The sequence below is a fragment of the Bubalus bubalis genome, chromosome 21 (genome assembly GCF_019923935.1).
Source record: "Bubalus bubalis isolate 160015118507 breed Murrah chromosome 21, NDDB_SH_1, whole genome shotgun sequence".
Classification (NCBI taxonomy): Eukaryota; Metazoa; Chordata; class Mammalia; order Artiodactyla; family Bovidae; genus Bubalus; species Bubalus bubalis.
In genome coordinates, this window is record NC_059177.1 from 6,060,022 (window position 1) to 6,086,005 (window position 25,984).

The 25,984-nt window shown below is 42.6% G+C and overlaps 1 long non-coding RNA gene across 2 annotated transcripts; it reads right to left on the minus strand.

Annotated features, from left to right (window-relative positions):
- Nucleotides 1–637: 637 nt before the first annotated feature.
- On the minus strand, nucleotides 638–8,205 carry LOC123465255. 2 transcript variants are annotated; one of them, XR_006640415.1, is made up of 4 exons: nucleotides 7,784–8,205; nucleotides 7,270–7,416; nucleotides 6,807–6,884; nucleotides 5,102–5,422 (listed from the first exon to the last, which is right to left on the minus strand). It is a non-coding gene; the product is annotated as an uncharacterized LOC123465255 (long non-coding RNA). The 2 variants fall into 2 exon arrangements; XR_006640414.1 differs by lacking the exons at nucleotides 5,102–5,422; nucleotides 6,807–6,884 and adding an exon at nucleotides 638–1,084.
- Nucleotides 8,206–25,984: the final 17,779 nt, after the last annotated feature.

The window sequence follows — 25,984 nt, forward strand, 5'->3', positions numbered from 1 at the left end:
CTGGAGGAGAGGTGTATCCAGGTACAAGCACTGCAGCAAAGGGTCCCAGTCCCAGGCCTGTCTCACTAGGAGATCAGGAGCTGCTCTGATGACATAACTGAATCCTAGGGATTCAGTTTGTGCTCAGAAGTAGGTGTCCAGTGATTCCTTCTCTAACAGTCTGCCATTATGGCTACTACGGTGGGTATCAATGAATGACTCTACCCAGTTTCTCTCCCTTCTTTGGGGAAATTTACCCTCTTTCTCTTGAAGGTCTGTTTTTTCTCTTGTGGAAACCATGAAGACTGTCAACCACAATACACAGCCCCCCTAGCCACACTGATTTGTCCAGTGATGGTTTTAGCCTCTCCCTAAAATGTTTTCGTGGTAGAGCTACTACGATGTCCCCTCTCCCTACAATGATGATGCCCATTGAAAAATAGAGAAAATGAAACACACTAGACACAATGGAAACAAGCTTACAAGACAAAAAAAAAAATTCTGGTTGGGATCAATTCTTGCTTCTCATCCTACCTAACCACATCCCCAATCTTCATAGCTCTGTCAGCCAATAAATTTCTCCTTTTTGCCTAAGCAAGTTCAGGAAGGGTTCCTGACCCCTGAGACCAAGAATTTGATCAATAATTTTCTGCTTTTGCTTCTACTGCTGCAGCCATTGTCAACTGACTCCCTTCTCTTCCTGTGACAGCATCCGCACTTAGAGGCATCTCTTTATTATATCCCTGGTTCCATGCTACCCTCCTCTTGCTGTATGTCACTGGGTGTCCCATCCTTTAACATCCTCAGACTAGCCAGTCATGAACCAGGACAGATCCAGGCCACCTGGAAGATTGCTAACTTTTGGCCATCTTTGGACCTGGACCCCATCAATAGTCCAATCTGATGTGGCCTAGACAGTGGGGGTGCATGATACAAAGGATGACATCTCATGAGTGAAGGCCTCTGCAGAAAAGGACGGTGGGCTCTGAGGGTAACCAGAAGGGAACAGTATAACCAGCCAGTACCTCTCATGGTCTGTCACCTCGCTGCTTTTATTGGTCCACAGCATTGCTTTCTGTCTATTGCACAGACAATGGAGTGTTCACTGAAAATGAAAACAGAAACAGGTTTCTAATAAGAGGATATTATAGAATGGGTATATTTGGAGGAAATTAATTGGTTGCAAGTTTCAATGATGCAACTAAGAAGAAAAACTAGTTTTTAGTTCCCAGTGCCTCCATTTTTTCAAAGGTCTTCCTGGTAACAAATTCGCCATCTGAGAGTTCTCACTTTCAATGTTTTCTTCTGAATAAAAAATAAAAGGTCAGAGATCAGATCATTAATTCCTTTATTCAATAATTAATTTAGTACTTTTCTTGAAGTATAGTTGCATTAGTTTTAAGTGTACAGCAAAGTGATTCAGAGAGATATATATATATATATATTTAGATTCTTCATCCTTATAGGTTATCACAAAGTACTGAGTATAGTTCCATGTGCTATACAGTTAATTTAGTATTGAAGCCCAATTCACCTTGTTTTTTTAAACTGTTTTCAGTTAATTGCATCAAATTTGTCAGTAATTGTTTAGCTAATCATATCTTTTCTCCTCTAGCGTTTTGTGTTGAAAATGCCAAATACAGAAAAGTCGCAAGGATAATCAAACACACACCTAAGTTTACTGTCCCTTTAGGTTGACCAGTTAACTTTGTTCCAATATTCCAATTCTTTTTTTTTTCTTTTCCTTTGACTGCACCATGTGGCATGCAGGATTTTAGTTCCCTGACCAGGAATAGAACCCGTACACCCAGCAGTGGAAGCTCAGACTCCTAACCACTGGACCACCAGGGAACTCCCTCCAACATTCCAACTCTTGATTAGAATATTACTTAGACAATATCAGTGAAAGTGAAATGTATCAGACTGAATCATAAAAATGAAAAAGACAAAGCAAAGCCCCAGAGGAGCACAGAGTCTAGTCAGCATTTCCAAACAGCAAAAGCAGTTCTAGTCACAGACTGCAGGAGGAATCTTTGATTCAACGGGTCTGTAGTGGATGGAGCCCAAGGACTGAATTGATAATAAACTCAGCAGGTGACTCTGCTATAAAACCAGGCCTGGGCCCACTGGGGTAGTAGAAGAGAGAATGAACAAAGAGAGAGGTGTGATGTGATTGGCTGAATTCAAGATGCAAGGATGTTCTGTGAAAATAGAGGATGTAGCAGGACTGGAGGTTCAAGTGGGGCTAATTGGTGGCTAATTGAAACTTCCCAAACGGAGCTGAGTCTGAGGGTAAGACGACTGTCCTCAGGCCCAGCTTTAGAAACCTCTGCTTATCCACTCCAGTAACCTCCCCCAGCAGTCAGTGTCATAAAGGGTGTGCACTGGGTACTTCCTTTCCCACAGCAATTAGAAATTTCTAGACCATGGAGCAAGAGGCTTTCTCATTTGCAGAAAGGGGTGAATGTGTTTTCCAATTCATTTCATGAGTTGCGGTACGAATCAAAGCAAAGAAAGCTTATGAGCATCCTTTGTTGTCTGGCACGAGATGTAGACACTGCGAATAATTATTACCACCCTCAGTCAGTCTATCCACCTCACATGTGCACCATCCACGGAGGCTGGGTGCTACTCCCCACCGCAGCTTTGTTTCAGAATGTGTGAAAAAACAGAGTACACGTGAGCTTTGGATTAACCTCCCTTTGGTGCTTTGTTGTTGTCTTATTTTGGGCTGCTTCAGGTCTCAGTAGTTGCCGTGGGCTCTTCCTTGCAGCGTGGGCTCAGTAGCCGCGGCACACGGGTTGCCCCACAGCACGTGGCATCTTAGAAGGTTCCCAGCCAGGGACTGAACGTGAGTTCCCTGCATTGGCAGGTGGATTCTTAACCACTGGACCACCAAGGAAGTCCCTTAACCTTACTGTGGACAGTGCCAGCAACTAATAGTCATGCCATAAACTTTCATTGACTAATTCATGGATAGGCTTTTCCCCATTTCATCAATCTCCCCTGGAGATGAAATGGACTTTGTTTGACATATTTCTGGTCTTAGACCATTTCCCCTCCTGAATATAGGATCTCATAGTAACAAGGAGATATTGATTCTTGCTCAAGGAAGATATAACACCGCCCTGACTGACACAACCCGAGGTGGGTTGTCTGAAATTCCCTTATTCATATGTAGAGGGCTAGAGCTCCTGGGAAAACCATTGATTTGCTGATGGGATTATCTCATCGTCTCTCCTAGTTCCTCAGGTCCATCCGTGTGAATAGAATCATCAGATTCGGTCGGGTTATTTTCTCGATCTGCAAGCTCTTCCTGGTGGCAGTTGCTGCGGCTGCATCCCTGCCCCGCAGCGTCTCAGAGGAAACCTGTCATCAGGCAGCCCGTGTGGGCTCTCTAACTGGTTAGCTTGACTTTCTTTGTTTCTCGTTAAGTATCCTTGGAAGGGTGACACACATTGGGAGCCTGCTGTGTGTAATTAAGAGATAATTGTAGTTGTCTCTGCATTTTGTGCTGCTACCCCATTAGCTTATTTGCAAGTGATGCCTAACTAAATATGCTTAGGATGATGGTTTCGAAAATAAATCAAGAATACTTTTTGGGGGAAGGAGAGGGATGGGCTGGGAGTTTGGGGTTGGTAGACACAAACTGACATTTAGCATGCACAGACAACAAAGCCCTACTGTATAGCACAGGGAACTATATTCAATATCCTAGGATAAACCATAATGGAAAGAATATGAAAAAGAATGTACCAGAAAATATATTTTGAAGGATGAAATGTGTGATCATTGGAAAGAGCACTTTACCATGTTTTGCAAAGATGGGCTACATTCAAGCCTGATGTTTTTAAATGAAGTTTGACGTTTTTAAAGGAAGCCAACCTGCTTGGGTTTCCAAGAGCCCTTATCACATATTTTGTCCTATTGTGTACAGCCTGGAAGATTGTCTTTCTACCATAACTTTCCTCCTGTGGAGATGTGTAACGTAATCTTTGCACAACTGGATCTGATTAAATGCATCACAGGACAGTGAATGATGATTCCCAATGAATTTTGGAGCAACCCTATTCAATTTCATTAATATTAGCTAGACGAAGAAATTGTCTGATATTATCCTGGGTGTGACTTTTCACTCTTCTACTATATGATGAATGTTAGTGAGTAATTCATGGGTGAAAAAAAATTCCTAAAATAATATGCAGAAAACTATTCATCTCACCAAAGAGTGGGCAGATGATAAGTCAAAGAATAAAGGCCAGAATTTGGAAGGTTGCTAAGAGCAAAATAACGCACATACTTTTTGTTTCATCATTGTTTTCTCCACTGAATTCTCCACCATTTATGTTTGGTGTGGACTCCTTCCAATAAGGTTTATAAAGGTCTGCAGCCAGTTCTAAAGGCTAAGTCTGGGAACTTCCCTGGAGGTCCAGTGCCTAAGACTCTGAGCTCCCAGTGCAGGGGGCCTGGGGTCAATCCCTGGCCAAGGAACTAGATCCCTCGTGCTGCAACTAAAGATCCTGCATGCCACAACTGAGACCTGGCAAACTAAATTTAAAAAAAGAATAAACATTTTTTAAAATGCTAAGACTGAGCTGTACATGCAAAGATAGACCTTCAGTGTACATTTGGTGAAACAGTCTTGTTGTCTATGGAAATACACAGAGATGTTACAATCAATCCACTTAGGCCCTCAACATGAGTGGAGGAATGTGAAAAACTGCCAAGTCACCTGAGAAGAAATTCAGTTTGCTTTGAACACAATTGCATAACCTTACCACCCCCAACAGTGCTCATCAGAGGAAGACGCTGGTTCTTTTTTTAGCTTTTAGAGATGACTCAGAGAGGACTGATGGCACTTACCTTTCACAAAATGCAGAACTTGATTTGCCCTTTTGCAATAATTATATCCCTTCACTAGGGTAATGGTTACCATAAATAGCATAATCTTAGAACTGTCATTATTATCAAATATTTATCAAGTCTTCCTTCCCTGCATGCGTAGATAGTAGAGATTTATAGAGTTGATTAGAAACAGCCAGTGTTCTCAATAGTTCATAAGAGAGAATTCAGAAGAATGGAAAAGACACAATTCTCTTGAAGCTAGGAATGGCCCGGTCTCTTCTTCTGTGGGTCTCATCTCTCGTTGTCTTTCTGGAGCATCCTGTCCTAAATGTATGCTCCCAAAAGTCAGTGCCTGAGACAAGATTTTGGGTACAAGCCATTTATTCGGGAGGCAATCACAGAAGCACAGAAAGAGGTGGGAAGTGAGACAGTAACAGGAGGAAAGCCAATAAAGGGTCTGCTCACAAGGATGTTACTGCTGTTACTGAGTTTCAGTCCTTCTGGAGAACCGCTGGTGCCTGCACAGCACACATCTCAGAACCGTCCCTTCTCCCAAAGGGATAAAGAGATGTGGACATTCATCCTCCAGCTCCTGTCCCTGTGTGGGTGAAGGTTGCTATGAGGGCACCCTCCTCACCAGGCCCCACCCATGCCACTGGCAGAGAGATGCAGGCAAGGGGGAACTTTGTGTGAGTAGAGGGGTTCTCCACAGGAGCAGCAGACCACCTCTGTGGGAGGGGAAGGGGCGGGGGGATGGGAAAGTGAGTGGGCCGTTTATGACAACTGCCACATCTCCTTTGCTCATTTGGGTAAAAGTTAGTTCTGGACCAAAGCCATCATCAGAATACCAAGGATTCAAGACATTCTAACATTATCTGAAGGCACCCTATACTTTTCTTGTACTAAAAATTATGCTGTATCTACTTGAGTCCTGAATAACGTTTCCCAATGTTGAATAGCCTAAAAATTAGTACTCATAGCTGGATTATTTTTTTTATCACAAGTGTGGTACATTGGCATTTTTCTTGCCAGCATTTTTTTCCGATAGGGCAATGGCTACCTAGGAAATTTTCACCTTAGAGACTTCCCTGGTGGTCCAGTGGTTAAGAAGCTGCCTTGCAATGCAGGGGACCCAGGTTCCATCCCTGGTCGGGGAACTAAGATCCCACATCCCCTGGTCGGGGAACTAAGATTGCCCCCGTGGGGCAACTACAGAACCTGTGCACCCTGGGGCACGCGTGCCAAAGCTAGGGAGAGAAGCCCCCCATACCACGATGAAGAGCCCCTCAGCCCGGTGAAGAGCCTGTGTGCTGCAATCAAGACCCAATGCAACCAAACAAATAAATATTTTTTTTAAAAAAAGAGAAAAAAAGAAATTTCCATCTTAAAAAGACAATTATCTCAAAAGAATCAAAGTGAAATCTGTACTAACCAAAATAGTAGACACTTCAGTGTCACCAGGCAAGTACATATTATATTTCTGAGGTTATAGTCATGCCAAAAAGTTTCAGTTAAATTCTATTTTAAAGGACTGACTTTAATAAGATATATCTTTAGAGGTTGTCTTCATGTCAGGGAAGAGCCAGATTGCAGGTTCCCCCCGATTTCTTTAAAAGGTTGTGTGGGTGACCTAAAGATACAGTGCATCTTAAGTAGGCAGAGGCAAGTCAGCCCGGGGGCATGACCAACCAACATGCATATCATCACATCCTTCTGAAAATGAGCTGAAGCAAGTGCATTAAGCAAATAAGCACAAGCAAACATAGATGGTGGCCTTTTACAGACACTTAAGAGGAAAGACTCAGAGAAGGCAATGGCACCCCCCTTCAGTACTCTTGCCTGGAAAATCCCATGGACGGAGGAGCCTGGTGGGCTGCAGTCCATGGGGTCGCAAAGAGTCAGACACAACTGAGCGACTTCACTTTCACTTTTCACTTTCACGCATTGGAGAAGGAAATGGCAACCCACTCCAGTGTTCTTACCTGGAGAATCCCAAGGACGGGGGAGCCTGGTGAGCTGCCGTCTATGGGGTCGCATAGAGTCGGACACCACTGAAGCGACTTAGCAGCAGCAGCAGCAAGAGGAAAGACTGAGTCAGAGCAGGTGGAAGAGGCAGAAGGGAGATCAGACAAATCAAGACAATGCTGTTTTAACACACAGGCTTCCAGCAAGAAACCCAGAGCACACTGAAGCAGAAATGTGGAGAGTTTAAGAAATATATTATTTACATAAGTGTGGGCAGGTAAAGGGAAAACACCATTGGGTGGTGTAATACTCAGGGCCAGCGACGGCAGGGAACCCAGAGGGGCAGGGAGTAAGAGAGGTTACCAGAGATCAGAGGGGAGAAGGCCACGTGGCAGGAGCTGTGTAGGTGTGTAAGCACTGCTGATGCCACAGAAAGAAGGCCAGGGAAACAGACACCCCAACCTCCCTGCCTGCACTCACCGATGGACAACCCCAGCTAAAAGGCAGAGCGCAGGAGCCACGGGGATGTCAGCCAGCCAGGTCGGCCACCAGGAGCAAAGGGCACGTGGGGAGCACGGGTTCGGAGGACGGGAGGAGGTATCCAATGCCAAGGACCCGGCTTGGTTCCTGTGCCAGGTAAATAAGAGCGATCACCCCTGAGTTGTCTGCAATAGTCCTGACGCTGACTTGAGGGAAGGAAGTACAAGGTCACCGTCTCAGTAGGCAGTCAAGTGTCCCCTAATATCGGGCATGAGAGAAAGGTGGCCGAGTCTAAAACGTCAGGATGCCATTTATAATCCTAAAGAGGATGTGTAGCTCCCGAGTCCCATTAATTCATGACAGATTCAGAGAGAAGAGTCCTCATAATCATAAATCAGCCGCATCCCCCGACACACCTAGACTTTCGGAGCATTTGACCTTGTGCTTCAGAAGCTTTAGGGGTCTCCGTGGTGCTCCCACACATAATTGCATTAGCCCGGTAGCCCCTGCTCACCATGCCCTCGGGGAAAGGAATGAAGTTCTGAATACGCCTCAAGTTAAATACATTTTTTAATGCTCTTAAGTGAAGGACACCCAGAGTGCTCCCATTTCCAGAACTTGGCCTCGTGGCCTCGTCAGCATCAGTGAGAAGACGGGCAACGGCGGACTCGAGGGAGCTCTCCTCGTCGCTGTGTTTTGCAGCAACTTTTCTCTGAGCCGCTTCAGAAAATCCTATGCGCATGCGCTTTGGGAGGCAGCAGTAATACTAAACCTCGGAGAGCCGGGGAAAACTTGGACTGTGACGGCAATTTCCCTTGCGTGAGAAGAACTCTCAGTTAGATAAGAAATTGAGCACTCCTCTCTCCTCAGCCATATGGTGCTGTGGTATAATTTAAATTCAAAAATCCAGATTTCATAGCCTGAGAATTGCAGTTGGTAGACACTCCTAATCACTTTACTGATATAAGTAAGGACAGAGACGCATAATAATTTAAGTGAAAACCGTGCTTTCAGAATCTGATAGAAAAAAACCTCCAAACCTAATGTTTTGGATTGTCTGCTTCAAAGGAAAGACCCAGAAAAAGAGATGCCAAGGGAACAGGCTGGGCAAATTCATTCTACTAGCAAAGTTACTTTAAAAAAAAAAAGGCTGGATTGCTGACCAAGTAACTGTTTGGAATCCTTTAAAACAAGATCTATTATGGCAGGGTTCTCAGATCAACAGAAACCAATCCATTAAGCTCTAATTCTCACAGATGCTAGTAATGTTAATAAAAGTCAGAATTGAGGAAGAGGATGTGGGTATGCAGCCAAGATATTGGACAGAGGAGTTTTTACTAAATAGGGAAAGAATTCCAAGGAGCATTTGCTAAAAATAAGTAAAAATACCTAGAATAGGTTGAGCTGAGATTTACAGCTTATGAGTTTTAGTAGAGATTTACAAGCCAACATATTTTTAAATTTTTAATCCAATCCCCAAAAGGCAAGTTCTAAGAAACATCAGCAGCTCCCTCTCCTTTAGGCTGAAAGGAAATAGAGCATGGAGATGCATAATTTGACCCTTAGGAGATACAAGGGAAAATTCAGTTGCCTTTCTGAGTAACTGTGAGAGGAATGGAGAGCTTGAGAGAACAAAGAAATAAAGGTGATCTTATATGCTGCTTGGGGGAAATCCTCCTTTCTGTACCAGTCGAGATTTTTTTTCAGTTAAAAAGGAGAATGAGAAAGAAGGAAGAAAAACAGAAATGAAGGAATGAAGAAGGGAGGGAATAAGGAAAGAAGGGAGAGTTATTGGCTTAAGTAGCAGGGGTATTTTGGCTTCAGGTACAGCTTGATCCAGGGGTTCAAAGCTATCACTGGGACAGGATTGATTTAGTCTCATCTTTCAACTCTGCTCCTTCAGAGCAGACTCGATTTATAGTCAGGCTCTCCGTTGGCAGGGAGCAGCAGAGAGAGCTCATTGTCCACCCACAGCTGTTTCCCCTTTTCTTCCTTTATCATAAAACCTCTCACCTGTGGCTGGGAACAGCCTCCTGAGGTAAAGACCACATATCCATGCCTCTGTTGCAGTTAAGCATGGTAGTGTGGCCAGTGGCATACAGGTGGCAGAAACGTCATGAGCAATTTTCAGAAAGTTGTTCTTGAAGGATCCCTCTTCACCATCTCCCTTTTCCCTACAGCCTGAAAACTCAAGCATCTGTCTGGAACCATCCGTGTAGTCAAGAACAACAGAGCAGAGAGAAACCATGCTCTGCTGACCATGGAGCCACCACACAGCCTCCCTGAATTGCTTACTGCATTCATATAAGAAAAAATACACATGTATCTTATTTAAATTATTGTAAAGGTTTCTGTCTCTGAGCAAAACCTAATATTAATTAACATGCATGGCAGAATGCTTACCACAGTTCCAGGCTTATCTCCTGTGGGGTAAAGCTCTGCAGGATACTCTGCAGGATACTGCCTCTTCCTCAAAAGCTCTAAGAAGATGCAACTGAGCATCTACATGGCTTTGGTCAGGATGGGCCAATTCCTGAGCTGATCACTGAGACCCAGGACTCTGAAAGGTTTTGCAGCCACACCCGCCACTAGAGTTGGGGTGCCGTTCTCTCCACCTGTATCACTCTGGCTAAGATTCATCAAGGTTTCCAGAGGGCAAGCAATAAATGTTCAGTATGCTTCCCAACCCAGAATCTTCCCCTTAATTTTCTGATTTCTATCAGAGATGTGATCATTCCTCTAGGCTCACAACCTTTTATAGCTAATCTGTTACCTCTTTTTTAATTTAAATTGAAATATAGTTGATCTACAACGTTGTGTTAGTTTCAGGTATACAGCAAAGTGATTCACTTATACTTACATATTTATCTTTTTATTCAGATTCTTTCCCCTTATAGGTTACTATGGAACATTGAGTAGAGTTCCCTGTGCTATACAGTGGATACTTATTAATTATCTATTTTATATATAGTAGTGTGTATATGTTAATCCCAAACTCCTAATTTATGCCTCCCCATTATTTAAGTTTTCATTATTTACTTTTATTTTTTTGGATAATAGTTGATTTACAATATCATGTTAGTTTCAGGTATACAGCTAAGTGAATCGGTTACCCATATACACATATACATTGCTTTTTTAGATTCTTTTCCCATATAGGTTATTACAGAATATTGAACAGAGTTTCCTGTGCTATATAGTAGGTCCTTTTTAGTTATCTAGTTTATATACATGTAGCACCGTGTATGTGTCAATCCCAATCTTCCAATTTATCCCCCCTGCCATAAATTTGTTTTCTACATCTATGACTCATTTCTGTTTTGTAACTAAGCTCATAAGTTCATTTATACCATTTTTTTAGATTCCACATAAAAGCAAGATCATACGATACTTGTCTTTCTCTGTCTGCCCATGATTTCTTGAGGTGGTCTCTTATGCTTGCTATGTCTCTTCTCCAGCATCTCTCAGGAAATGAAAACAGGGGCAGAGACAACAGACACATGATGATTCATAGGCTGAAGTTTGCAGGGAGGGTAAATGACATGCATGTGTCCCCTATTATCTGAGAAAAATATTTTAGTAATTGTTAAAAACACAATGGTCTCACCTATAGGGTCATCTTTACCATCTTGGCTGATTCATGTCAATGTATGGCAAAAACCACTACAATATTGTAAAGTAATTAGCCTCCAATTAAAATAAATAAATAAATTTTAATAAAAAGTAAAAAAAAAAAAACACAATGGTCAAAAGTACACACATCAATAAAAGCGGCTCAGTATTCCAAAGTGCCAAGGTTATGAAGGACACGAGGACTGTGTAATTGACCACCTCTTATCTGTGAGCACCCTGGAGGTCCCCACCCCCTGGTGGTAACTGTGGCACCTCCCCGCCCCCCGCCTTGACTGTTTCTGACAACAGAATCTGGCAGTGGCGATGGATGTCATGGTCCCTGTGATGGTGTCATGTTAGATAAGGCTCCATGTTGCTGGCAGACTCGCTCGAGGGAGTTCTTCCACCCACCTTTGGAGAAGCAAGTGGCCATTTGGGAGACTCACCCACAGGCTGAGAGTAGCCGTCAGCCAGCAAGAAGCCAGGGCCCCCAATCCTACAGTCTCAGGGAAATGAATTCTGCCAACACCTGACTGAGCTCGGAAGCAGATTCTTCCCATTCTAGCCTTCAAACGTCAGCCCAGCTGACACCTGGATCACAGCTTTGTGAGACCCTTTGCAGAGAACCCAGTGAATCTATGCCTGAAACCATAACCCACAAAAACTATGAAATAATTAATGTATTGTTTTTAGCTGCTGAGTTTATGGCAATTTGTTCTGCCACATTAGATAGCTATCTTAATCGGCTCAAGCTGCAATAACAAAATACCATAACTGGGCAACTTATTAACAACAGAAATTTATTTCTCACAGTTGTCGGGGCTGGAAGTCCCAGATCACAGTGCCATCATGGTCGGATTCTAGTGAGGAGCCTCATGTGGCAGACGGCTAACTTCTTACCACATTCTCTCATGTAGATGGAAAGCTTATTCCCTCGTCTCTTCTTACATAATCCTACCTCGGGCTCTACCCACCATGATCTAAGCACATCCCAAAGGCCCCATCTCCAAATTCCATCATAATGGGGATTCAGTTCAGTTCAGTTCAGTCGCTCAGTCGTGTCTGACTCTTTACGACCCCATGAATCGCAGCACACCAGGCCTCCCTGTCCATCACCAACTCGCGGAGTTCACTCAGACTCACATCCATCAAGTCAGTGATGCCATCCAGCCATCTCATCCTCTGTCGTCCCCTTCTCTTGCCCCCAATCCCTCCCAACATCAGAGTCTTTTCCATTGAGTCAACTTTTTGCATGAGGTGGCCAAAGTACTGGAGTTTCAGCTTTAGCATCATTCCTTCCAAAGAAATCCCAGGGCTGATCTCCTTCAGAATGGACTGGTTGGATCTCCTCACAGTCCAAGGGACTCTCAAGAGTCTTCTCCAACACCACAGTTCAAAAGCATCAATTCTTCAGTGCTCAGCTTTCTTCACAGTCCAACTCTCACATCCATACATGACCACAGGAAAAACCATACCCTTGACTAGATGAACCTTTGTTGGCAAAGTAATGTCTCTGCTTTTGAATATGCTATCTAGGTTGGTCATAACTTTCCTTCCAAGGAGTAAGCATCTTTTAATTTCATGGCTGCAGTCACCATCTGCAGTGATTTTGGAGCCCAGAAAAATAAAATCTGACACTGTTTCCACTCTTTCCCCATCTATTTCCCATGAAGTGATGGGACCAGATGCCATGATCTTCATTTTCTGAATGTTGAGCTTTAAGCCAAGTTTTTCACTCTCCTCTTTCACTTTCATCAAGAGGCTTTTGAGTTCCTCTTCACTTTCTGCCATAAGGGTGGTGTCATCTGCATATCTGAGGTTATTGATATTTCTCCTGGCAATCTTAATTCCAGCTTGTGTTTCTTCCAGTCCAGCGTTTCTCATGATGTACCCTGCATATAAGTTAAATAAGCAGGGTGACAATATACAGCCTTGACATACTCCTTTTCCTATTTGGAACCAGTCTGTTGTTCCATGTCCAGTTCTAACTGTTGCTTCCTGACCTGCATACAAATTTCTCAAGAGGCAGATCAGGTGGTCTGATATTCCCATCTCTTTCAGAATTTTCCACAGTTTATTGTGATCCACACAGTCAAAGGTTTTGGCATAGTCAATTTTCAATATATTGATTTGGAGTGAGGAGACATATTCAGTACACAACACTGACTAATACAACAACTAAATGCAACACAGGACTCTAAAACAGACAAAGAACAGTAAGAGAAAAACTGGTGAAATTCAAAGTCTCTAGTACTCTTGCCTGGAAAATCCCATGGACGGGGGAGCCTGTGGGCTGCAGTCCATGGGGTCGCAAAGAGTCGGAAACAACTGAAGCGCCTTAGCAGCAGCAGTAATGATCAAGCACCAATGTTGTTCTTTTTTTTTTTTAACTTTTATTGGACTACAGTTGATTTAAAATGTTAATTTATGCTGTACATCAAAGTGAATCAGTTGTATGTATACACATTTCTGTTCTTTCAAAACATTCTTTTCCCATATAGGTCACTACAGAGTACTGAGAGGAGAGTTCCCTGTGCTATACAGCAGGTAAATGTATGTATAAGAAAACACTGCTGCTGCTGCCACAGTGCTTCAGTCATGTGCGACCCCACAGACGGCTGCCCACCAGGCTCCTCAGTCCCTGGGATTCTCCAGACAAGAAGACTGGGGTGGGTTGCCATTTCCTTCTCCAATACATGCATGCATGCCAAGTCGCTTTAGTCGTGTCCAACTCTGTGCAACCCTATGGACAGCAGCCCACCAGGCTCCTCTGTCCATAGAATTCTCTTGCAAGAATACTGGTGTGGGTTGCCATTTCCTTCTCCATAAGAAAATACCACTCAGCCATAAAAAAGAAAAAATAATATCATTTGCAGCAACATGGATGTACCTAGCAATTGTCTTACTTAGTGAAGTAAGTCACAGAAAAACAAATATCATATGATATCACTTATATGTGAAATCTTTAAAAATGGTACAAATAAGCTTATTTTTCAGTTTTAATCATTGCACTATGATTATGTAAGATGCTAGCAATGGGGGAAGCTGAGTTAAGAGCATATAGGAACTCTGTTTGGTACAGTTCTGGAATCTCCAGATAAAAAGTTTAAAAATAAATACAAATACACAGGTAACTATACTCAATATTCTCTAATAACCTATAAGGGAAAAGACTCTGAAAATGAATAGCTGTGTGTGTGTGTATAAATGAAACACTTGGCTGTATACTGAAACTAACATGACATTGTCAGTCAACTATACTTTAATTTGAAATAAATACATACAAATAAATTTAGAAGTACACTAATCAGTTCAGTTCAGTTGCTCAGCCATGTCCGACTCATTGCGACCCATGGACTGCAGCATGCCAGGCCTCCCTGTCCATCTCCAAATCCCGGAATTTACTCAAACTCATGTCTGTTGAGTCGGTGATGCCATCCAACCATCTCATCTTCTGTCATCCCCTTCTCCTGCTGCCTTCAATCTTTCCCAGCATCAGGGTCTTTTCAAATGAGTCAGCTCTTCACATCAGGTGGCCAAAGGACTGGAGTTTCAGCTTCAGCATCAGTCCTTCCAATGAAGATTCAGGACTGATTTCCTCTAGGATGGACTAGTTCAGTCTCCTCGCAGTCCAAGGGACTCTCAAGAGTCTTTTCCAACACCACAGTTCAAAAGCATCAATTCTTTGGTGCTCAGCTTTCTTTATAGTCCAACTCTCACATCCATACATGACCACTGGAAAAACCATAGCCTTGACTAGACGGACCTTTGTTGACAAAGTAATGTCTCTGCTTTTTAATATGCTGTCTAGGTTGGTCATAGCTTTTCTTCCAAGGAGTAAGTGTCTTTTAATTTCATGGCTGCAGGCACCATCTGCAGTGATTTTGGAGCCCAAAAAACTAAAGTGTACCACTGTTTCCCCATCTATTTTCCATGAAGTCATGGGACCAGATGCCATGATCTTTGTTTTCTGAATGTTGAGCTTTAAGCCAACGTTTTCACTCTCCTCTTTCACTTTCATCAAGAGGCTCTTTAGGTCTTCTTCACTTTCTGCCATAGGGTTGTATCATCTGCATATCAGGTTATTGATATTTCTCCCAGCAATCTTGATTCCAGCTTGTGCTTCTTCCAGCCTAGCGTTTCTCATGATGTACTCTGCATATAAGTTAAATAAGCAGGGTGACAATATACAGCCTTGACGTACTCCTTTCCCTGTTTGGAACCAGTCTGTTGTTCCATGTCCAGTTCAAACTGTTGTTTCCTGACCTGCATACAGGTTTCTCAAGAGGCAGGTCAGGTGGTCTGGTATTCCCATCTCTTTCAGAATTTTCCAGAGTTTGTTGTGACCCACACAGTCAAAGGCTTTGGCATAGTCAACAAAGCAGAAGTAGATGTTTTTCTGGAACTGTCTTGCTTTTTCAATGAGCCAATGGATGTAGGCAATTTGATCTCTGGTTCCTCTACCTTTTCTAAATCCAGCTTGAACATCTGGAAGTTCACAGTTCACATACTGTTGAAGCCTGGCTTAGAGAATTTTGGGCTTTGCTAGTGTGCGACTTCACTTTCACTTTTCACTTTCATGCATTGGAGAAGGAAATGGCAACCCACTCCAGTGTTCTTGCCTGGAGAATCCCAGGGACGGGGGAGCCTGGTGGGCTGCCGTCTGTGGGGTCGCACAGAGTCGGACACGACTGAAGCGACTTAGCAGCAGCAGCAGCAGCGTGTGAGATCAGTGCAATCGTTTGGTAGTTTGAACATTCTTTGGCATTGCCTTTCATTGGGATTGGAATGAAAACCGACCTTTTCCAGTCCTGGGGCCACTGTTGAGTTTTCCAAATTTGCTGGCATATTGAGTCCAGCACTTTCACAGCATCTTCTTTTAGTATTTGAAATAGCTCAACTGGAATTCCATCACATCCACTAGCTATGTTCGTAGTGATGCTTCCTAAGGCCCACTTGACTTTGCATTCCAGGATGTCTAGCTCCAGGTGAGTGATCACACCATTGTGATTATCTGGGTTGTGAAGATCATTTTTATATAGTTCTTCTGTGTATTCTTGCCACCTCTTCTTAATATCTTCTGCTTCTGTTAGCTTCATATAGTTTCTGTCCTTTATTGTGCCCATTTGTGAAAAACAAGCTTTGATTCTGCCTATTAGCAGTAGTGGAAAAATAACAAAATGTTGACCAAGGTGGAAAAGAAAGCTATGGACAATGGGATACAGCAGTTCCCCATCTGATGCTCAGCTTCCCCTGCTGCACAGGCTTGTGGGCTGTCTCAACAGCTGAGCTGCTTTGCTTCCCTCAGTGTGCAGATTTCTTACTTGCAGTCAATTGATGTATCACAGCTAGAGTTAGCTGTGGTTTTATTCTTAGTTACTACGATTATTTGAAAACAACATTTATATGAGATCCTTCCCCCACTCTCCCTGCTCCCGAGAAGCCTCTCTTGCTTCTGTCTCTCCATAACTGTATCACTTCTTTTCTTTCCTTTCTTCACCTCTTTGCTCTCTCTTCACATCTCTTTCTCACATGGTTTGAAATTTCTAAGGAAGGTTGAACAGGAACTACCAAGGCAAGAGAAACAAAGGTACCTGATGTGTTATTATATTTTAAACACAAAACCCAGCTCCACTTCTTTTTTAGTTGTACAGTGCTCAGAGTCAATCCAGAATTCATCACTTCCCTCTACTTAAATCTGTACAGTGGCATCTCAGCCTAGGGTAGAATGTGCCCAAGATGTTTTACTTTCTTGACCTCAGTTCAGTTCAGTTCAGTTCAGTTGCTCAGTCGTGTCTGACTCTTTGCGACCCCATGAATCGCAGCACACCAGGCCTCCCTGCCCATCACCAACTCCCGGAGTTCACTCAAACTCATGTCCATCGAGTCGGTGATGCCATCCAGCCATCTCATCCTCTGTCGCCCCCTTCTCCTCCTGCCCCCAATCCCTCCCAGCATCAGAGTCTTTTCCAATGAGTCAACTCTTCACATGAGGTGGCCAAAGTACTGGAGTTTCAGCTTTAGCATCATTCCTTCCAAAGAAATCCCAGGGCTGATCTCCTTCAGAATGGACTAGTTGGATCTCCTTGCAGCATGTTTTATTACTTCAGAGGAAGTCATTTAAATTTTTTAGTAATTTTTTTTTTGGTGGCTTTAGTGGTAAAGAATCTGCCTGTCAATCCAGGAGATGTAGGAGATGCTGGTTTGATCCCTGAGTTGGGAAGATCCCCTGGAGGAGGCCATGGCAACCCACTCCAGTGTTCTTGCCTGGAGAGTGCCATGGACAGAGGAGCCTGGTGCGCTACAGTCCAAGGGGTCACACAGAGTTGGACATGACTTAAGAGACTTAGCACTCATGCATACAATTTTTAAAGGTTACTTTCCATTTATAGTTATTACAAAATATTGGCTACATTCCCCATATTGTACAATACATCCTTGGGCTTGTGCTACACCCAATAGTTTGCGCCTCCCATTTCCCCACCCCTATATTATCTCTCCTCCCTTCCCACTGGTAACCACTAATTTGCACTCTATATCTATGAGTCTGCTTCTGTTTTATTATATTCACTGTGTTGTATTTTTTAGATTCGGCACACAAGTGCAAAATATCACACAGTATTTGTCTTTATCTGACTTCATTCACTTAGCATTATGCTCTCCAGGTCCATCCGTGTTGCTACAAATGGCAAAATTTCATTCTTTTTAGGGCTAATATTCCATTGTAGATATATACCACATATTTCTTATCCCTTCATCTGTTGGTGGACACTTAGGTTGCTTCCATATCATGGCTATTGTAAATGGTGCTCCAATGAACATTGGGATGCATGTATCTTTTTGAATTAGTGTTTTTGTGTTTTTCAGAAAGCAAGTCACTTTTTAAAATATAGATCATGTATACATTTGGCAAAGGGAATTAATGTGGAGAACCAGAAACAGTTATTAAAAAACAGAAGAAAGAAAGAGAGAACAGAATTCATTCTTACAGCCTATTGTTTGGAAAATAAATAGCTCAACCTGAACCCAAACAAAACAAGAATAATAAATGTGCCATTGACTTGGTGGAAATGTCTTGTACCTGGTGGAGAGGAGCATAAATATTCATTGAATATGTTCCTTACATTTATCTTGGTCTGCAAATTTAAAAACCTCTTAAACTTATTGAGACCTCTCAGGGCTATTTCTTGCTACTTTCTCTGAGTGTCCTGAATTCCTGCGTAGGTCTTTTTTTAAATTAACTTTTATTGGCTTGTAGTTGTTTTACAATGTTGTGTTGGTTTCTATTGTTTATCAAAGTGAATCAGCTACACATATACATATACCCCTTCGGTTTTGGATTCCTTCCCCATTTAGGTCACCACAGAGCTTGAGTAGAGTTCCTTGTGCTATACGTAGGCTCTCATTAGTTATCTATTTTATACGCAGCATTAATAGTGTATATATGTCAGTCTCAACCTCCCAGTTCTTCCCAGCCTCTTTCCCCCTTGGTCTTCATACATTTGTTCTCTATGTCAATGTCTCTATTTCTGCTTTGCACAGAAGATCATCTAAACCACTTTTCTAGATTTCATTCATATGTGTTAACGTATGATATTTGTTTTTTCTCTTTCTGACTTACTTCACTCTCTATCCTGTGTAGATCTTAATCGCAACAAAACCCGGTCAGTGTTTACTGCGTAAGCTGGGCTGACGTGCTCTGCCTTTAAGATGCTTATTTATTTCTCTAAAACTATAAAACCTCTTCTTTTGAAGTTGAGGTGGAATAAGGCATTCCCTACTACTAATGCAAGGGCACAAAACCGTAATTATATGTAGAGTATAAAGTAAATGTCTTTTATTCAAAGCGCACAAAGATGAATAGGGGGAAACAGGAAAGAACTAAATTAACACCCTCAGTATACTCATAGAAGTTACTAATAGCAGTTCATGATTTTTGTTAAATAATGTACAGTGAAGGAGACTTAAATGTCTTCTTTCAAAACTGCTTGCTTTTTTAAAGTAAATTTTTAAGTGCACTTAGAGTCTTGAGTGTTTTCCTTATCTATGTGACACAGTAAGTGTGCAGACACTTAATGAGTGCTCTCGAGGTAGGGAAAGAAAAACGTGAATTCAAACAGAAATCAATTTAGTTTTAAAGTTAAGGCTTCAGATTTGTTGGTATACCTGAATAAGATTTCATTCTCACAAATGTCTGGGTTCTCAGTGGTGAAATGAAAGGGAGTTGAGTGCATCCAGGAGACGCTGGCAGATGAGAGAAGGCTGTACTGGCAGGTCAGGCAAACTCCCAGGAGCCAGATTTTAGTCTCATGTCCCTGGCGAGGGCTGGAAGATGCAATCGTGCTGGTGAATCCCACGCAGAGCCCCTGGGAAATCACATTCCTCACAGAGACTGTCCAGAAAAGAAGAAATAAAAGTTCAAGAAGTACTGGGGTTTTCTGGAATGTTATCTAGTCTCAGTAGCCAAGGAGAGATTGAATAGATTTCATGTGTGTGTGTGTGAAATGAGAGTAAGTTAAATGAAATCTGTATTTTTAGTCTATTTTAAAATGATTCATATATATGTAAGGCTCTGTTTAAAACTATAATTCAAAATGATACATGCACCCCAATGCCATAATAGCATTATTTATGAAATATTACCCTGCCATGAAAAAGAATGAAATGTTGCCTAGCAGCAATATAGATGGAGCTAGAGATGAACATACCAAGTGAAGTAAGCCAGATGAATACCATGTGATATCACTTCTCTGTGGAATCTAAAATATGACAAGTGAACTTCTGTACAAAACAGAAACAGGCTCACAGAGGGCGAAGGGATGGATGGGTAGTTTGGGATTAACAGATGCAAACCATTATATTTGAATGGATGAACAACAAGGTCCTACTGTATAGCACAGGGAACTATCTTCAGTATCCTGTGATAAATCACAATCGGAAAGAATATTAAAAAGAATATATATATTTATGTATAATTAAATCACTTTGCTGTACAGCAGAAACTAACACAAGATTGTAAATCAACTATACTTCAAAATATAGATATAAAAATTCTTTTTAAATAACAAGGTCCTGTCTGAGCACATTATGTTATGTAAAGGCTATATGAGAATGGACTCTCAAGACTGAATTTCATGTGTGGTTTGTCCAGTGTCTCTCTGCTTGACATTTTGTACTTTGCACGCACACACCCTTGCTTTTGCTGCTGAAGACCACACAGCCCAACCACTTTCAACTGAACATGACCTTTGAGCTGTTTTTCCAAGAGTGGTTTGAGGTTTGCGCTGTCATTCCCTCTTATGTGGTTTCCCTTTGTGACCCAGTGCGCATGTGTCCACAAGCTCTGGCTGAAGTTAGATGCTGCAGCTGAAGAATAGTTTTCTTCAGTGAAAAGCAAAGTGGTTCAGTAAAAATAATGACAAGATTTATTGAGCACCCACTGTATGAAGCTGTCCTCAGGCTTCACTTCAACAAACTCATTTAATCTTGACAACCTTGTTATGTAGACCCTATTATTAATACCATTATTATTCCCTTTAATAAATGGACAAAACCGATACACAGAGAGGCTGAGTAATTCACCCAAGGGTACACAGCCCATAAAAAGAGCCAGGATACGAACTCAGGAAGTCTGGTTCTAAGGCCACCACTCTTAATCACTCCATTACTAGAGGAGAAACCATTTGCAACTGGTACATTAAAACAGTAAAATAAGGGGATTCCCTGGTGGTCCAGCGGTTAGGACTCCGCATTCTCACTGTCGAGGTTGGGGAACTAAATTGCACAAGACCCATGGCACGGCCAAAAAATAAAGAATTGGCAAGGGACTACTTTGGTGGTCCAGTGGCTAAGACTCTGAGCTCCCAATGCAGGCGGCCTGGATTTGATCCCTGATCAGGGAACTAGATCTCCCATGCTGCAAAGAAGAGTTCACATGTCGCAACTAAAGATCCTGCACGCCACAGCTAAGACCAGGCCCAGCCAAATAAGTAAACAAAAAGAAAATTTAAAGAAAAAGGAATTGGCAATTAAAGAAAAACAAGAAATAAACAAAAAACAGTGAAATAAGATATCAAGACAAAGCATCTCCCCAGACCCCCAAAACATTAGGGTCTAATGGACAGATTACCTATTTTATACTCAGGAAGAGTTCTGATTTTCTCTAGTCGTGAAGTTTGCTGCTCACTGGATAACCAAGGGTTCCCCTGAATGTTCTAAGCCCCTGGTAACATTTAAAGCCATGTGGTTAGTTCTGGCATAGGCCGAAAGTGCAAGTGATACAGGCTACCTCTGGAAGGAAAATTTTAATTCTTCAGTCCTATGGTGGTCCTTTGGGTCTCTGTTCACCTCCATGGTGATGGAGAAAACCACTGTGGTCTAGATGCTTATGCTGCTGCTGCTGCTAAGTCACTTCAGTCATGTCTGACTCTGTGCGACCCCATAGATGGCAGCCCACCAGGCTCCCCCGTCCCTGGGATTCTCCAGGCAAGAACACTGGAGTGCGTTGCCATTGCCATTTCCTTCTCCAATGCATGAAAGTGAAAAGTGAAAGTGAAGTCGCTCAGTCATATCCGACTCTTAGTGACCCCATGGACTGCAGCCCACCAGGCTCCTCCATCCATGGGATATTCCAGGCAAGAGTACTGGAGTGAGGTGCCATTGCCTTCTCCAGATGCTGTTGCTAAAGGTTGGTAAAGCCTCAGTTAGCCCATCTGTGAATAATCGCATGACCCCACATGAACCCACTAGGCTGTGAACTATGAGTGAGGAATAAACCTTAGTTGTGTTCTAAGTTTAAGATCCTGTAATTTCAGGTTTTTTGTGTGAATATGCTAGAGGAGAGAAAGTCACTTAAGGAAAAATGTATTGATCAACTAGGTTGTGATCAACTCTGGCTTCCCAAGTAGAGTACCACGAACTGGGTAGCTAAAAAAACAACTTCCATTTATTTTCTCACGGTTCTGGAGATTGGAAATCTAAGATCAAGGTGACAGAGGGGCTGGTTTTGGTGAGATCGCTCTCCTGGGGTGGCAGAATGCTGCTTTCTCTCTGCGTCCTCACACGGCCTTTCCTCTGAACGCAAAGGACAGAGAGAGAGACGGTACTGGTGTCTCTCCCCCTTCTTGTAAGGCCACTGGTCGTACTGGAGTAAAGTCCTGCCCTTGTGCTGTCATGTAATCTTAATCACCTCCTTGAAGGCCCTGTCTGCAGACACAGTCACACTGGGGATGAGGGCTTCAACGTGTGAATTGAGGAGACACAGTTCATCTGTGACAACACGTGCAGTCACACAGGGACTCAGCAGGAAGAACACAGGCTGTGTCTTCAAATATGCAAGGTTAGGGTCAGACTTTTCTGCCTACTGGAGTGTCTAAGCTGTTTTCCATAGACGAATGTCTTACAGACCATCAGTTCAGTTTTGTTCAGTTGCTCAGTCATGTCCGACTCTTGCGACCCCATAGACTGCAGCACACCAGGCCTCCCTGTCCATCACCAACTCCCGGAGTTTACTCAAACTCATGTCCATTGAGTTGGTGATGCCATCCAACCATCTCATCCTCTGTCATCCCCTTCTCTTCCTGCCTTCAAACTTTCCCAGCATCAGGGCCTGAATTTTCAAATGAGTCAATTCTTCACATCAGGTGGCCAAAGGACTGGAGTTTCAGCTTCAGCATCAGTCCTTCCAGTGAATATTCAGGACTGATTTCCTCTAGGATGGACTGGAGACAGCCTGCTGGAGATCAAACCCCGGCTCGACTTCTGAGTTATGTGGCCTTTGGCCCATTTCTTCACCTCTGTGTGCCTTGGTCTCATCTTCAAAGCGTGGATAAGGGTTAGCACCTTCCACTTAGAGTCCTGTGCTGTGTGCTTACTCGCTCAGTCGTGTCCAACTCTGTGACCCCATAGATTGTAGCCCGCCAGGCTCCTCTGTCATGGGATTCTCCAGGCAAGAATACTGGAGTGGATTGCCATTTCCTTCTCCAGGGGATCTTACCGACCCAGGGATCAAACCCGCATCTCCTGCATTGGCAGGCAGATTCTTCACTGCTGAGCCACCAGGGAAGCCCATGACAGCACTTTGGCCCCATCCAATTCCTGCATTCTTATTTGGATCAAAAGTCGTACTTCAAAACTCCATGGACATGTTCAGGTTATCCTACATCAAGAACAGCATTCCTGGCCCTACCACATGGCCCAAGGATAAAGTGCTGAAGTTCTTGGTGTTTCATCAAACACACACTCACTCTGCCTGGAACACAGTTGCTGACCCTCAGTCTCTTGGTGACATGCTTCCACCAGTCCTTCACCTTTAGCTTACAGCTTTGCTTGGCTGCTGCCTGTGCATTCAGGTCTTTTTTTTTTATCCTAGCTGCATCCTTATTGGGGTTCTTCCCTTTCCTTGACCTCTCCCTCCCTTGACAATTTCTCCTGAGGGCACTTCCTCAGTAAGTCACACACAAGCCCATCTCAGGAGATTCTTCGGGGAAAATGGATCTAAAATGGATGTGCAAAGATTTCATGAAAAGCAGAAAGATGTTCAAGAGAGGGCACTGCAATGGGAATTTGCTGTATGACTCGTGGAGCTCAACCCGGGGCTCTGTAACAACCTAGAGGGGTGGGACGGGGTGGGAGGCAGGAGGGAGGTTCAAGAGGAAGGGGACGTATGTATATGTTTATGGCTGATTCCTGTTGATGTATGGCAGAAACCAACACAATTCTGTGAAGCAATTATCCTTCAATTAAAAAATAAATTAATTAAAAGAGAGAGAGAGGGGGCACTAAGCCCCAGAGGAACGGGAGCCATAAGGAAGCCTGAGGAAGAGTCTTTGAGAACAAGAACAGTGAGTGTGTTAACGGGTGAAGACAGGAAAGCAGTTACAATGGGAACCAAGACAGCATATGGCGTCAGCGTATGGACAGGGTGCAAGGAAGATGACAAGTCATGCAACTGGCCCAGCGGAGTTTTGTTGAGACACCAGAATTGCTGTGCATCCCAAAATAACTTATTGTTTTCTTTGCGGTCTGGCTGTGCAGCGGTAGAGGGGTCTTCCTGTCTCTCTTTTCCTCCTCTGTGCATCCTTTCAATAGATTCCATTACCCAGAACCCAAATACATCTGTTCTTTGAAAACTGAAAGAGGCTAAGAAATCCATACTACCAGAAATAAAATGAACACCCCAATCGTACATGCATGTATAATGCTTTAGGTATTCAGAATATTTTTACAATTAATATATCCCTTCAGCTCCTTTTATTTTTATTATCCAAATTATAACATAGTTTTCAATTTTATAACTTCCGGCTAATGTGCCTTCCATTCTTCATTATGTCACTAATTTAATAACCAACAAAATCTCTTCTAATTTCTTAGTAAATGAGTTTGTTTTGTATAGTTATTGAGGGGAAGATATTTCTTCAGCAAAATAGTTACTGTATCTAACTTTAAAATTAAATATTTGAGACATGAACAATTTACAGTGGAAAGAAGGGGGGAGATTTTAAAAAATGAATACATAAATTCTGAAGCTCAATATATGTTAAATTCTCTGGTTCCGCAAGAAAAAAGCCCTTATGTCAAGTTTTCCTGTTTTCTGGACACCTATAGGATGAAATAAACAGTATCTTCATATTATATAAATTTTGAACTTCACTCTGACTTATTTTATGCATGTGTGTGTCTGTGAGTGTGTGTTTGTGGTGTTCAGTCATTCCGCTGTGTCTGACTCTTTTGTAACCCCATGGACTGTAGCCTGCCAGGCTCCCCTGTCCGTGGAATTTCCTAGGCAAGAATACTGGAATGCATTGCCACTTCTTCCTCTAGGGGATCTTCCCAACCCAGGGGTTGGACCCACCTCTCCTGTGTCCCTTGCATTGGCAGACAGATTCTTTACCACTGCACCACCTGGGAAGCCCCAACTTATTTTACATTAGAATATAATTTAACACAATCTTTTACAACTAATGCAGTTATTGATTCTGTGATCACTTTACAATTTATATTTAAAAATCCCCAGTGTATAGGAACGGGTGATTGCAGTACATTAGATCATTATGATTGTAACTGAAATATATTTTTAAAATATTATTTACTAACCTAGACAGCATATAAAAAAGCAGAGACATTACTTTGCCAACAAAGGTCCGTCTAGTCAAGGCTATGGTTTTTCCAGTAGTCATGTATGGATGTGAGAGCTGAACTATAAAGAAAGGTGAGCACCAAAGAATTGATGCTTTTGAACTGTGGTGTTGAAGACTCTTGAGAGTCCCTTGGACTGCAAGGAGATCCAACCAGTCCATCCTAAAGAAAATGAATCCTGAATATTCATCGGAAGAACTGATGCTGAAGCTGAAACTCCAATCCTTTGGCCACCTGATGCGAGGAACTGACTCATTTGAAAAGACCCTGATGCTGGGAAAGATTGAAGGCAGGCAGAGAAGGGGACGACAGAGGATGAGATGGTTGGATGGCATCACCAACTCAATGGATATGAGTTTGAGTAAACTCCGGGATTTGGAGATGGACAGGGAGGCCTGGCATGCTGCAGTCCATGGGGTTGCAAAGAGTCGGACACGACTGAGCGTCTGAACTGAACTGAACTGAACTGAAAGCAACCTATTTACTTATCTGCTCCTATAAGGCTCTCAGGAAGAGGTGCACAATTTAGCTACATATCAGGAAAGCACAAAACTTCCTGACATTAAAATAAAATGAAACAATCACCTTTCTATCAGAAGAGGCATTTTCTAGCAGTTACTTTATCTTTAGAAATATGCTACCTGAATTTCTTAATGCACCATAAAAAAATCCCTTCATTACTTCAAAGGTACTTTTATAAAGTACATGATCTAGAGTAGATAACCTACAGGATATGCTAAATTAAACAGTAAAAGAGTTTGGGGAATTTTTTTAGGAACAGATTTGCATGAATTCAATGTATATGACCTCATTTTCTGAGCAACCAGCAAATAAAACTATACATGTTAATGGTTTCCATAACATTGGAGCTACTACCCTGATAAGTATGCTTAAAGATACACAATCAATGCTGGCAACTCTGCCTCATTGAGGATGTGAAAAGATTGCCTTAAACATAAAATCAGGT